We start from the raw sequence: 13,769 nt of genomic DNA, 5'->3' as shown, positions 1-13,769 counted from the left end.
AAAGTTAGACTTGAAAACTATGCTTTCTCTTAAAATGTCTAGGTCATTGTGGGATATATTGATATATATGGTCTGTATATGAGTATATATGTGTGTGTGTACATATGCACACATATGATTTATTATCCAGTTAATAGCTCTGCTACTCATATCATGGTTCTACTCTCCATCTCACAATGTAGACAGGGTGCCTTTACAAATTTTTGAACATTGTAGCCACGAGGTTTACCCATCTCTTCCCCCTTTTTATTCCAGAGGGAACTGAGAGGGATCCACAAAGAGCAAAGTATCCACTGATCTCGCTCAACAAAAATGTGTGTAGTTTGCCAAGCCCTCTACTAGAGATGACTGAAAGTTTTGGCAAAAAGATAAATGGTCAGAATTTCATTTATTTAATTGCAAAATGAAGACAAACAAGGATGGAGTTATAGATAGAGGAATTACTATGTAAGTGTTTTTTGTTCTGACAAGGGACAGAAAAACTGGAAAATGGAATGAAATCACTGGTACGAAGTGGTATAAATAATAACTGGGATTCAAAGTATATCATTTAAAATATACAAACCAGATAGTAAAAGATTATATTTTTTTTTAAAAAAGGAGAGAAATAAAGAAGAAAACGGAAGTATTGATATATTGATGTAAGGTAAACACTAGAATAAAATTAACAACTTCTACCAAAAGAAATTAAAAAATAGAAATCACAATATAAAAAGCTAGGGAACATTTAATGGGTAACACTGCCTTGAAAATAATTAAGGTTTAAAGGTAATATTTCGTAGTGGTTTTGTATTTTGTTGGCTGAATGACCTATTAACTACTTTATAAAATAAGCAAAACACAGGAACTCTTTTCTTTTTTCATGCTGTTATCTGCAAACATTTCTCTCTGTACTCTCAGGGTTATTCCCACAGTTCCCTAATATAAATAAGTTGAATTAGGGTGTTTGAATATATTTCGGGCAGTGAAAAAAAAGCATCCACTGATCCCACTTTGACAGCCTCCCAAATGCCCCTGAATGGCAGGTACCCTCCCCTGTAGGTTTCCTGCTCTAACCCTTAGGTCAGTGGCTTTCAGGTTCTAATAGGCATCAGGGTCACCTAGGTGTCTTGTTAAAGTGCAGGTCCTGATTCCGACACCCCGAGCTCCTGTAATCCTAATGAGGGTCCAGGGGCTCCCGTTGCTCCACAGGCCACACTTTGAACAGCAAAGTGTCAGAGCAGTCGTTCTCGAACATCAGCCAGCGCCAGAGTCACCTGCAGGGTCATCTGGAGAGGGCCTGAGACAGCACCTCTGCAGCATGTTCCCAGGTGATGCAGGTGCTGATGGCCCGGGGACCACACTTCGAGAACCGTTGCCTTAGAGAGTCACTAATACAGGCTTTGAAGAACTCCAATCCCAAAGGCTACATCCCCTGCATCCACGTGGAACAGAGGCTCTTCCCCACTCTACTCTAGAGCTATGTATTTGCTCTGTATTTAATAGTTCACGATAGAGAAGAACAGATAAAAAGTGAACGTTCTGGCCCATCCCTGGAGTACATTCTGAGAACCACTTTATAGCTTATTGAACTTGATCTTCCCTTCAGTTGAAGCCGTTCATGTTGAGAAAGGAACAGCAATTATGTACTTCTTCATTACAGGTGCCTTTATCAAATGTGAGTTCACAAATTACAGATCTAAGACCGCACAGCATTTAAACTGGCCCAAAGCGAATAAAAGAAGAGGATGAATTAATGAAAAATGATATCATAAAAATAAATTTCCATGTCAAGCAATGATGCGTATTTCCTTGAGACGTTCAGTGTTTTACCAGCCCTAGTAAACTCGGACTTATTTCTAAACGGCACAGCGAGTTTCTCACGGATGCTATGCGAAGCGTGCCGATGGCTGTTTTGAAGAACACATTATCCCGAAAACTTCTCGAAGGATGAAAACACCTTTTAGTCTGATACTAAAAATAAGTGTGCGTCGCTGTCCTGGTAAATACCTCAGTGGCAAAGCTCTTACAAGGTCATTTGTCAACATTGTTCATTGGAATACATATTTTAGAACTAGGAGAGTACAAGCAGTTGGTAGTAAAATAAATTGTAGAAGGAAACACCGCTGAGGAGTGTTTTAGTAACGAGATGGAGGGTGATTCTCCAAACAGAAAATGACTCACGGAGCAGAAGTTAGGTGCTTTAGCAGTGATGTGCTCAGGCCAGGAAAAACTATTTAGTGTCCTGAAACATAAGCTTATTAAACAACACTCCAGTAAAGCTGGGAGAATATGGCTCAATATAAGAAACAGCAGTAAGCAAATGAGAACGGTTTTTTCAAATTCTTTTCCCATTTAGGTTATTTCAGAGTATTAGGCAGAGTTCCCTGTGAGATACAGTAGGTCCTTGTTGGTTATCTGTTTTAAAAATAGCAGTGTGTACGTGTCAGTCCCAAACTCCCAATCTATCCCTCCCCCCTCCCCCGCCCCGTAACCAGAAGTTTGTTCACAAATGAGAACAATTTTAAAGGAATCAATGCCCCTTCTGAATTCTCACCACCTCTTATGTCTTGCTACCCCACTGATATTTATTTAACAAAGCTATTTTAAAAGTATCAACCTCATCTAAATACAAGATAATGTCCCAAATAAGTAATTTGATTAATGCCGGTATAACCAACCTTCTCTGTATAGAACAGTATTATTGAATGAACTCATTAACTTATTCGCTCAAATCTTCACTAAGCACCTATTCTTCTGGAGAAGCGGGAAAAGTGTTTATATAAACAGGTGGAGTCCTGTAGAGTGGAGAGAGGTGTAAGGTGTGTGCCCCTTTCACAGCACAGATACTTCTGTCGAACAAAGCAAAGAGGCAATAAAATGAAAATCTTTGAGAAGAGGGTGTCGCGTTTATTTCTTGGTAAGTTGGGAGAACCATCTGATGGGTTTGACAAGCTCTCTCCTGCAGAAGCACAAACATCAGGGTGTATAGTTTGAGTAGAGAAGAACTCATAATCCTACAAATTCAGGTCAGCTGTGCACGGTGCTGTCACGGCTGACTGTTGTGTCAAGATCCTAACCGATCTCTCTGCTTGGGCGGTTTTTAAGTTACAATGAATCAGACTAAGTAAGAGCCTTCGGTCATTTGAACATCTGGTTGTACAGAGAGGTCAGGACCGTTCACGTCAGGCACTTTGTCCTGTGCGTATCCAGTTCCGGTCTGTTATTTTTATTGGTTTTTGTTCGTTTTTGCTGGTTTCTCTCTAGATTCCGGTGTTTCATTATCTGTGGCAGGTTACTGGGGGAATCTGATCTTAGTTTTCCATCAGAGGTAACAGACTACGTATTTTGGGGGTACTTTAAATTTTTCGAAAAGTGTACAAGGAGAAAATTCCTTGGAAGAACTATAGAATGCCTGCTTTCCAGGACTTAATTTATACAGTGTGTTTCCAAAGGGAGTAATGAGAGTGCCCATGAGATGAAGACTTGGCCTCCAAGTAACCTGGATGGGTTTCCTCTCACCTTTTAACTCCTCCTCCCAAGCGTGCTTCCGTGTTCCCAAAGGAAGCCCCCTAACCCCATAATGTATCACCCTCGACATGCTCTCCGCCTGCTCACTGAGGGCTCCTGCAGGGCTGGGACAACCTCCTCCCTGCTTTCTCCATAGTCCAGAAGCTCAGTGAGAGTGCTGACTATTTGAGGACCACTGCCCAATTATTAAGAAAACAGGGAACTGTGACCAAGGCCCTGCCTCTGGGATATGAATTTTAGGAAAACAATGGATCAAATATCTAGAGATAAAGCATGAAAGTATCCAGAGCATGTAGCAAAAAGTTATGCTGGTGAAAACATACCAGTTATGCTGGTAGATTAACTTGTAAGACTAATAAATGTAACGCTTAAAGTAGATTATTAATATCTGAAAACTAGTGAGGTAGAGAATAACAATCTTATGAACAGTTTACTTGTGAACTGAGATTAGCTTCACAAATTAAAAATAACTTTGCAAATTAAAAACGGACAGAAAACGTATGTAACTATTAGTAACCTTCATAACCATTGATGTTAACTCAAAGTGTGTGGGGGGGAATTAAAGCTTAAGGACTGTCACTGCCAGTTCAGTCATATGTTAAAAATAGGAGAGTGACTGGCGTGTTACAAATGCCTAAAGAAACTTAATTGGGCAGTTCTTAAAATATCATGAAATAAAATTAAAAGGTAATAGAAGAAACATAGTATTAGTTATCATGAATGCGCTAAGCAACATGCTGATCTCAAATTAGACAGAGGAGGTGGTGGGGAGTAGAAAGTGGTGGACGATGCTTGAAGTGATCTGCACGAGGCAAGACGTAAACACAAAATCAGACGAGGCTCTCGGCTATCACTGCCATCAGTCGTGCCTGGATGTTCATTCACACACCAGACTAGGCATCTCACGGTCTTATTGTCTTATTTAAGCCTCACAACAGCCTAAGGAGGGTGACATTATGATTCCTAATTTAAGTTGAGCTGGTGCTCAAGACCATGTGCGATGCCAGGGTTTCTCCTGCCGTGTAGTACTGGCTAGAATGGCAGGCGGAGCCTGTATGTCTTTCTTTGAGCAAACCCTGGAAAGACCCATGAACTCAAGGAATGAGAACTTCTGTGCTGCATTTAGACTGAAAATAATGGGATAGAATGTTTAGACAATCAGCAATGCGTGTTAAGATTATGGAGACTCTGAAATACGGTAAAAACCATAAAACCATATGTGGGGAAATACAGTGATAATGACCTGGGAAATGCTTGTTGATGACAGGAGACCCTGAGCCCTGGCCCAAGGCAGCAGGTGTAGAGGGGTGAGGCCAACCTGAATTTAAATCCTAACTCTAACATTTGCTAGTTCTGTGATCTCAGGTCTGTATTTAACCTCCCTGATCTTCAGGTTCTTCATCTGTTAAAAAGATACCATAACAGATCCTCCCTCTAGAGCTGTGAGGACTCATGAGATGTCACTCATAAAAGGCACGGCACACGGTACAAATTCTATAAAACTCCATGATCCCCAAAGAGATCAGTTTTCATGCAAAGCCCACAGGTAGGTGGTACCCAATTAATAACCCTGCCTGGTCATGGTGAGGACATGTGTTGGTGAGGCTGATTAAGCCTGGAAAGTTAACACACCACTTTCTTTGTTAGTGCGAAAATTCATGAAGTTTTCATTCAAAAATCTCTGTTGACTTTTTCATTCTATTATTTCTTTGTGCTAGATGCTGTTGTAAATGCTTTATATTTTTATATAGTAACTCATTTTGCACAACAATTAAGTGAATCAGGGATTATTAATCTTTCCCATCTTTCAAATGAGGAGATTAAAACACAGAGAAGTCAAGTGCTTTCCCAGAGTCACCCAGCTCTCGATGAGCAGCCCTGGGACTCTCGCTGCAAGGTCCATGTGTTTAATCACAGCAACCTTTCATCATCATGAGAGAGGAGATGGAGAAGCAAGGATGCACAAGACAGAAATGATATTCCTGGGATTATATTCTTGGAAGCCAAACCAAGAACCAAGGAAACAACACGTGTACAGCGCAATTTGAAGCAGTGATAAGCGCTACGGGAAAATAAAAGACGGGGGTATTTTAAATTGAAGTAATAATAATCTTTGTTCATTTAAGAAGGAGTACAAGAACTGTGCCTAGGTTGAAAAGAGTTAGAGCCCTCTATCCAGAATGTATAAAAAAGATCACAACTCAATAATAGAAGGACAAATTACTCAGTTAAAATTGGGCCAAGGACTTGAACAGACATTTCTCCAAAGACGACATACAAATGGCCAATAAGCACATGATAAGATGCTCAACATCATTAGTCGCTAGGGAACTGCAAGTCAAAACCACAGTGAGAAACCACTTTACACCCACTAGGATGGCTATAATAGAAAGACACATAATAACAAGTGTTGGTGAGGATGTGAAGAAATTGGACCTTCCTGCACTGTTGGAGGGAATGTGAAATGGTGCAGCTGTGTTGGAGAAACGTCTGGCAGTTCCTCAAAGGGTTAAACATAGGGTTATGATATAATAGAGCAATTCAACCCCTAGGTACATACCCAAGAGAAATAAAAACATACGTCCACACAAAAAATTGTACATGAATGTTCACAGCAGCATTGCTCATAATAGTGGAAAAGTGGAGACAACCCAAATTTTCATAAACTAATGAATGGATAAATAAAATGTGGTCTATCCAATGCATGGAATATTGTTCAGCAATCAAAACGAGTGAAGCACTGATAGGTGATACAACAGAGACGAGCCCTGAAAACATGCTGAGTGAAAGAGAAGTCACAGAAGACCACACATGATGCTCTCACATTCCTATGAATTTCCAGAACAGGCCTATCTACGAAACCATAAAGTCGGTAAGTGGTTGCCTAGAACTTGGGGCAGAGGGAACATTGGAGGGTGATGGCTAAGGGGTGCAGAGTTTCTTTTGGGGGGAAGGAAAATGTTCTAAAACTGCTGCATAACTCTGAATATACTAAAGGCTTTTACTGAACTGTAACATTAAACGGGTAAATTGTATGGTATGTGAACTGTATCTCAATAAAGCTGTTTTAAAAAACAGATGGAGGGCTCCCCTGGTGGCGCAGTGGTCGAGAGTCCGCCTGCCGATGCAGGGGACACGGGTTCGTGCCCCGGTCTGGGAAGATCCCACATGCCGCGGAGCGGCTGGGCCCGTGAGCCGTAGCGAGGAGTCTGTATTTTGCTTTAAGTGGGATAGGATGCCCTCGGACAGCTGCGAGCAGAGGTGAGAAAGCAGGGAAGTGAGTGTCCAGGTCATGGCGTCATCTGGGCGTGGGCAGGTGGACCTCCCTGGGGTGGAGGTGGTAAAGCAACAGACAGCCTTGAAGTTCCGTCTTCAGCGTAAATCAAGGAAAGTACAAAAAGGAGAGCGATAAAGAACAGAAATGGATCTGCTGCCTGCTATGAGACGAACGCATCACTCCCAACGTCCTCACGAATCCTGGGTGGAGAGAAGCCAACCCCTCCCCTCCCCCTCCCCCTGCTCACCTCTTCCACATCAGCCCCAGACCGAGAACACTCTCCTCTTCCCCTCCCCCTTCCTAATCGTCTGCATCTTCTAAGACAGCTCGAAGCCCTAGCTCCTCTGGTTGTCTTCAGTCTTCTGAGTTTCCATGCCAATATCCATTATGCATAACATTTAGGAGCGAAGTAGAACCTGTTGTTTTTAATATGATGTAAATGTAATAATTAATAAAAACTAACATGTTAAAGGCACTTACAGTTTAAAACCATTCCACACAGAGTTGAAATAGGACTTTGCTGCCTAACTTGACAGAAAATTTGGGGGGCTACCTACTCTGAATGGTCCTAATGTCTCATCCTTCCATGCACAGACCTACTTCTATCTGCATCAACTCCTACCTACTCTGAATGGTCCCCATATCTCATCTTATACATGCATGACAGCCTTTTATTTGCAGCCTCTCCTCTCTCCCTTGCTCCGGTTTTAGGGTGAGAGTTCCCTGCTGCTTTCTGACGGTAGGCTCTCCACTGGGCTCTATGACATTTGCTTCCTACTCGATCTAGTTTGTTTTTCATCCACATCTTCAAACTTTCCAGCCTTCTTATGTCTTCTGGTTCCTTCTCTTCAGTATATAAACACATTTCTCCCTATATCTTGTTAACTCTGTTCTTCAGAGTCAAACTTCTTAAAATCCCCAGAGGCTTTCTGTTCTCAGCACACCGTTCCTGCACAGCCCAGGGCCACCTGGCTCCCAGCCCAAGTCAGCTCGCGCGTCTTTGGAAAGACCACCAGTGACCTCCTAGCCAACGTGTCTCGTGCTGCATCGTCAGTCTATTTCCTGAGCAAGCCAGTTACATCCTTGTCTTCCCTGAATCCAGGCTTTCTCCAGCCTTCTCTACATTCCTCCTTTGTTGGCTCCCCCTTTTCCATCGTCCCACCAAACACTGAGATTTCCCGGAGTTGCTAATTTTGATCCTTTTCTTACTCCGTGCGTTCTCCTTGGAAATCACGTCCAAACGTCCATCTCTCTGTCTCAGGTCTTGCCCTTGAATCTCAGATCCACAGATCAGCTGGATACTCAGCATCGCCACCTGGCTGTCTTGCATTCAAGATGTACATCAGCTTCTCCTCTAAATAACCTCTTCCTTCTGAGTCTCTTCACCTGGTTACCCAGCCACCTGTAATCCCAGCCACATGGCTGTCATTCATGACTCCTGACTGGTTTTCAAATGGCTGCCCTGGGGCTGCCTCTTGCATAACATGGGCCCCTTGGGACTGTGAACATCAGTTTGCCCGTGTCACCTGCTATGGTATGAGATCTTACAATACTTGTGTCTGTACCCTCCATGCGTGACAGAGATGCTGGAACATAGTAGATTCTCAAGAAGTTGGTTGAATGGATGGATTCAAGACCCTTTAAATGCCTCTTCTATGAACTCTTCCCTGAGGCTACTGCTAGGCAAAGGTGGTCATTCTATTCTCTAGGCCATAACCTTACCTTTTAGGGGAAAATAAAACTGACTGTGCCTGGTGAGGTGCTCTGGCCCACATACAGTAGGGCTGAGTGGCAGAGTGAGGTGACGTGTGGCCGTGGCCTATTTCATCTTTGCACCGGCCATGGGGAAGCCCCCCATCCTGTGAACAATGACGCAGCCGAGGTTGGAGGCTTCACCTCCACCACCGTGCTTTGCTCTGGCTCCTAAAGTCCCTCAGGGCAGGTGCCACGTCTCACATCCACTGTCTATACTTCTGGAATCTTCTAGACAATATTTCTTAGTCAACTGAGAGCCTAAATAACCTGTTCACGATATTTACATTTCTTCCTTCACTCTCTTGGAAACTATAAATACAAACAATATCTTAAATCATATCCAGCTGGAATAAAATATTTTAATCTCCTGTGAACGTCACGTGGTATCTACAATACCTAGGAAGAGTTCCATTGTGATTGAAACTCTTCATTCTTAGGTTCTTTATTTCAACAAACACTTTTGCATTTGAACTCACAACGTTCAAAGTTCCTATGCTAGATACTGAGAAGAATAAAATTGTTTTAAATACAGTTTCTCTTCTAAAGGATTTTTGTCAAATCTCATTAACTTGACTCTTTTTACTCGGTATTATATTTTCAACATGGTATTTGCAAAAGATTAAACAGTGTTTTCGGGTTAATCTTCTATAATAATTTAAGGAAACTATATGAGTATTATAATAGTAACTGCCTAATTAAGATCTAAAATGCAAAAATAAATACTACAATGAGTCTAAACATATCTGTAATCCGTAATTTATGTTTCCAAACCTTTTTTTAAGCAAAGCGAAATCTTCACAAGTCCACAGAGAGAGGGGAGCACAGAGGCTGGCTGTGTAACCCACGCTGCCCGAGGCCACAGTGCCGGGCGGGGTCAGTCGGGCTCTCACCTGCAGCCCTGAGTCCCGGGCAGGCTGCTCCGTATCCCAGGGGGGTCTCCTCATCTAGGAAAGGGGATGATGGCAGACCTCACCTATTGGCTTTTGCTCTGGTTGTGACTGTGGTTAAAATGAAAAGAATTCTTATCTGGACTCAAAATAGTGGCTGACACCAGGTCAGTGTTGTATTGTTATCATAGCAGAAAAAAATAACGTCTTCCGCTCGACACCAAAATTCTCAGAAGAATGCAACGATCAGGTGTTTCCACGTATCTGTACTTACGCTCACAGACCTAAGATTTCTGGCTGTTTGGCAAATGTCTAACTTCGATGTGATGTTTAGTCTCAGAGCTAAAGCGCATACAGTTCTTAGAACAGGCTACTTCCGATACCAAGGTTACTGGCCTGCTAAACATCTACGTCTTAGGTATACCAAAGACAAGCTGTCCGTGAACTGTTTTTCAAATCTTGGGATGTTTCATTATAAAAGTTCATGGAGTTATAGAATTTGAGGAACGAAAAGGACCCCAGTGGACACCAAGCTCAGCCCGGAATGTGACAGATGTTATCAAAATAAAGCAACTGGTCGAGTCAAGATCATTCAACCCTTAACCATACTTGGCTGTGAGTAGAGCCCAGAGTCCATGGGACCCAGTGTCACTTGACACTATGTCGCTGACAATGTTTCTTTTTCCCTAACCTCTGTGCCCAGAGACTGCATAGCAGAGAAAGAGATTAAGAGCACGGATTTGGGGAACAGTTAGATTTGGGCTCAAGCCTCAGTCCTGCTGGTGACCTCAGGGAAAGCACCTGAATGTGCCTCAGCTTCAATTGCTTTATCCGCTAAAAAGGGGTACGAAGGGAAATCTTACAAGTATTACATCACGTAACGCGTATAGGGGTTTAACACAGCGCCGGCACAGCGCGTGCGCTGGTGAAGGACAAAGATTGCTATTTTATTACTGTCGTCACGTACGTCATCCTTGTTATGAAGAGATTCATGCGCACAATGTTTGCGTCAGAAGTTCTTTTTCTTATTGGCCAAACCTAAGAAATAGTTCTTGGGTTGCTGACTTAACAGGTGTGCGTTGATTGTGAGTGCGTGCATGTGTTAGGGAGAGGGAAGGAGGGAGGTGTGTGTTTCCATCATTTGACAAAGCCAAGTCCTGGGATCCCACGGCTTCTGTCCGTCCCCCTCAGCTCACTTGCAGTCTGCTGTGATACGGCCTATATACCATCTCCAACCACAAAATCTGATTGTTGGAATCTCCGGGATTGACCAGGTTCGATTATGTAGGAACAGTCCCAAGGAAGTAAGTGAAGCAGGCATGGGATGTCACCAAACTTCAACTGTTTATGGGAGCAAAGAAGGGCTACCAGAAGATTCCTGCCACGGGAAATCTAATCAGCTCGTGATTTCCTACAAAAACGCTTGGAAATTTGACCTTCAAACCAAAGATCCACATCAAAATGTACAAACTGTTCTACAATCCGAAATCTATGGCTGGAAGGTAATTCAGCCGAATGCATTTCAGATAAATAAAACCAGTGGAATATTTTATTAGCTCAAAAGGTCTCAGTGAAATAGATTCCATTTACCTGTGAAAACCAACATAAGCAATATTCGGAAAGGTCTTTTATTCGTTTGTTTTGTTTAGACTTAGAAACTGCCTTTCAGGAGTGAAAAGGTAGAGCTTTAATCCCTAGGAAAAAAATTCCTAAATACCTCATAGAATTAGGACAATCCTTCATGGAGTCAGAAGCAAAAAAAAAGAAAAAAGAAAAGGAAAAAATAACTTCCTCTACCATGAAAAGTACCCACCACGGTACCCCAATCTCCATTCTTTCCCTTCCTCAGGCCTGACATTCTGTAGATGACCGCCCTTATTTGTCCCTACATGTTTTCCAAAATATAAAAGTGAAATAGAGTCCCAAGGGCACAGTACTTGAAAGGTTATGAGAGTTGGAGAATTTTAACCGTGCCTGCCAAATCAGCAGATGGCTTGTTATTATAATTATATGCATCAATAAAACGAATAATCTTTACAAAATTTGAATTTCTACTAAAGTAAGGGATTTAGTAAGCAGATGCAACAGAATGCATTTTGTTTAACCCTTTTGGTAGACGCTGGTATATTTAACACACAAAAAGGTCAAGGGCTCTGTACATAATAGGTTTGCCCCTTTTCTGGAGTAGTCATTTTGTCAGCTTCAATCTTTTCTTGATTTCATTTTCTCCATGAGCATATTTCACCCTCACCCCTTTTTCACCCTTCAGCATAGAAATGTTAAGACTCATTCCTGACCAGTGTTTGTTATTTGAAAGAAGAAAATTTAAAAGAGGTAAATACCTTCATTCTAATTCATACCAAATATGCCACAGACACCAAAGAGCAAACGGTAGATGCATCTTCCTAGCTGACGGTATTCCTTTACAAATTAGCTTTTCAATAACAAAATTTTTCATTTTTTGTTTTCTTATTCTCTATAATCTACTTGCCAGGAATGAAAATACTGTTTATTCTATTTAAATAATTAACCATTTCATTTCCGGCTGCTTCTGCCTAACATTGCAAGTCCGGATAACTAAGTTTTGTCCCGTGCCAAGCATGAATTCCCTCATATAGAAATTGGACACATATATGACACATCTGAAAAAAAAAGGGTGAGGCAAGGTTTACACACTGGCCTTGGGCCATGTTTCCTTCATGAGGAAAAACTCAAAATTTAGGAAATTAAATTAAACTACCTATGTTACTTGTAAATTTCGGAAAAGGTGGAGAAAATGTACCATCCATATTGGTATACTTATTTGGCAATGAAATCATGATGTAAATATTTTCTCATGGAAATACCAAGTGTACCTCTTCGTCCTAATAGCATATCAATTAATAGGTATTTTACTCTGATAAACCAACAAATATAATATTTGGAGAACATATATTGTGCAAGTACCTCTATACCTTCATATTTACACTAAGTCAAATAAATTAAAATGCTCTGATTTTAAAAGCTATTATACTTTTGTAGTTAATACTACTTTGTAGTATAAATAAGTCACTAGTAAGACTTTGAACGCATTCACATTTCTGAGGTTGACGCAATTTACCTGTGGATACGAGATACATAAGATCAGAAATTCTTCTTAGCAACAAAATTCTCACAGAGTTGCAACTTAAATGTACAGGTCAAACCCCATCAGAATAAACATTCCTACAATCAGAATCTGAAGAGTTAAACCAAAAAAGTAACAAACTCGTACCTGAAAGTTTATAAATTTGATGCTACATTTGACAAAATACTGTTCAAATACCTGTAAAGACACTTGGGTGTCTCTTAGAGTTCACTGGAATGAAATTTTAAAATATTTAGCCGTCCACTAGTTTCAAGTTTCTTTAAATAGTTCATAGAATAAAATATTTTCCAATCATAATGTCATTGAAAAAGAAAATTTTTTTTTTTTACCAAATCAAAGTATCAATTAAAAGAAACAATCTAAGTCAAAACCTTATGAAATAAATCTAAAAGGGACAAAAAATAAAGATACTAATTTTAAAAAATGAGGAGTAAACCTAACAGTAGTAGATAGAGAACTTTGCTTTAACTAAATATTTAAACTATGGATATTCCGTTCTGAAATGAAATGAATTTCAATTTCACTGCAATGAAATTTAGTGTTTCTGCTTATAGACAGTTGAAATGTAATGAAATTTCAGCATACACCTGACTGCTGTTAATAAAGCTATGCATAATCAGTCTAATGACATATCAATATACATTTGGTATTTTTAACTTGTTACCTTAGACTCGATATGAGCACGCAGCCATGTAAAATGGTTTTCACAGTCTTTCAAGGAATCTCACAAAACTGAGGGCTCTGAAAGTAAACACACGAGAAAGAGCTCTGTAAGGGTGAGGCAAACGTGGCAGCATCTTCACCTGATACTGGCAGGGCCACTCACTGGTTCGAGCTCCAAGGGAAAGTTAAAGCAGCAAAAGCTTTTCAAATACTTACATTATCTTATTTAGTTTTCACAGAAGTTGTAAGGCAAGATTTATCCACCCTGTGCCCCATCTAACAGACCAGAAAACTGAGGCCCAGAAAAGTTCAATAACTATCCAGGACCACAGATTTGGTCAATGGAAGAGCCAGGTTTCAAACATATGAACTCGGGAAGGGAGTGGGGTAGATTCTCTGGTCACTTGGTGTCACTCACATGACACTTATAACGACGGCCTTATCTCTAGGAAACATGTCATAGTTCTGCTTAGATGGTGGGTAGTTAGGGCTGGAAATGAGCTCCCTGTACTACCCACAGCAAGTCACACAATCCTTTGAACTCATAATA

At 41.0% G+C, this 13,769-nt stretch overlaps 1 protein-coding gene across 1 annotated transcript in view; it reads right to left on the bottom strand.

The window, feature by feature from the left end:
* Window positions 1–13,297, bottom strand: part of ST18 (ST18 C2H2C-type zinc finger transcription factor) — a 126,320-nt gene extending 113,023 nt beyond the window's left edge. The window contains exon 1 of the mRNA XM_067712344.1: window positions 13,221–13,297. The gene's annotated coding sequence lies outside the window, so the exon portion shown is untranslated. The remainder of the gene's footprint in view (window positions 1–13,220) is intronic.
* Between the last annotated feature and the right edge of the window lie 472 nt (window positions 13,298–13,769).

The sequence above is a fragment of the Pseudorca crassidens genome, chromosome 17, assembly GCF_039906515.1.
Source record: "Pseudorca crassidens isolate mPseCra1 chromosome 17, mPseCra1.hap1, whole genome shotgun sequence".
Taxonomy (NCBI): Eukaryota; Metazoa; Chordata; class Mammalia; order Artiodactyla; family Delphinidae; genus Pseudorca; species Pseudorca crassidens.
Note: the sequence above shows the minus strand (reverse complement) of the source record. Positions and strands in the feature narration are given on the sequence as shown.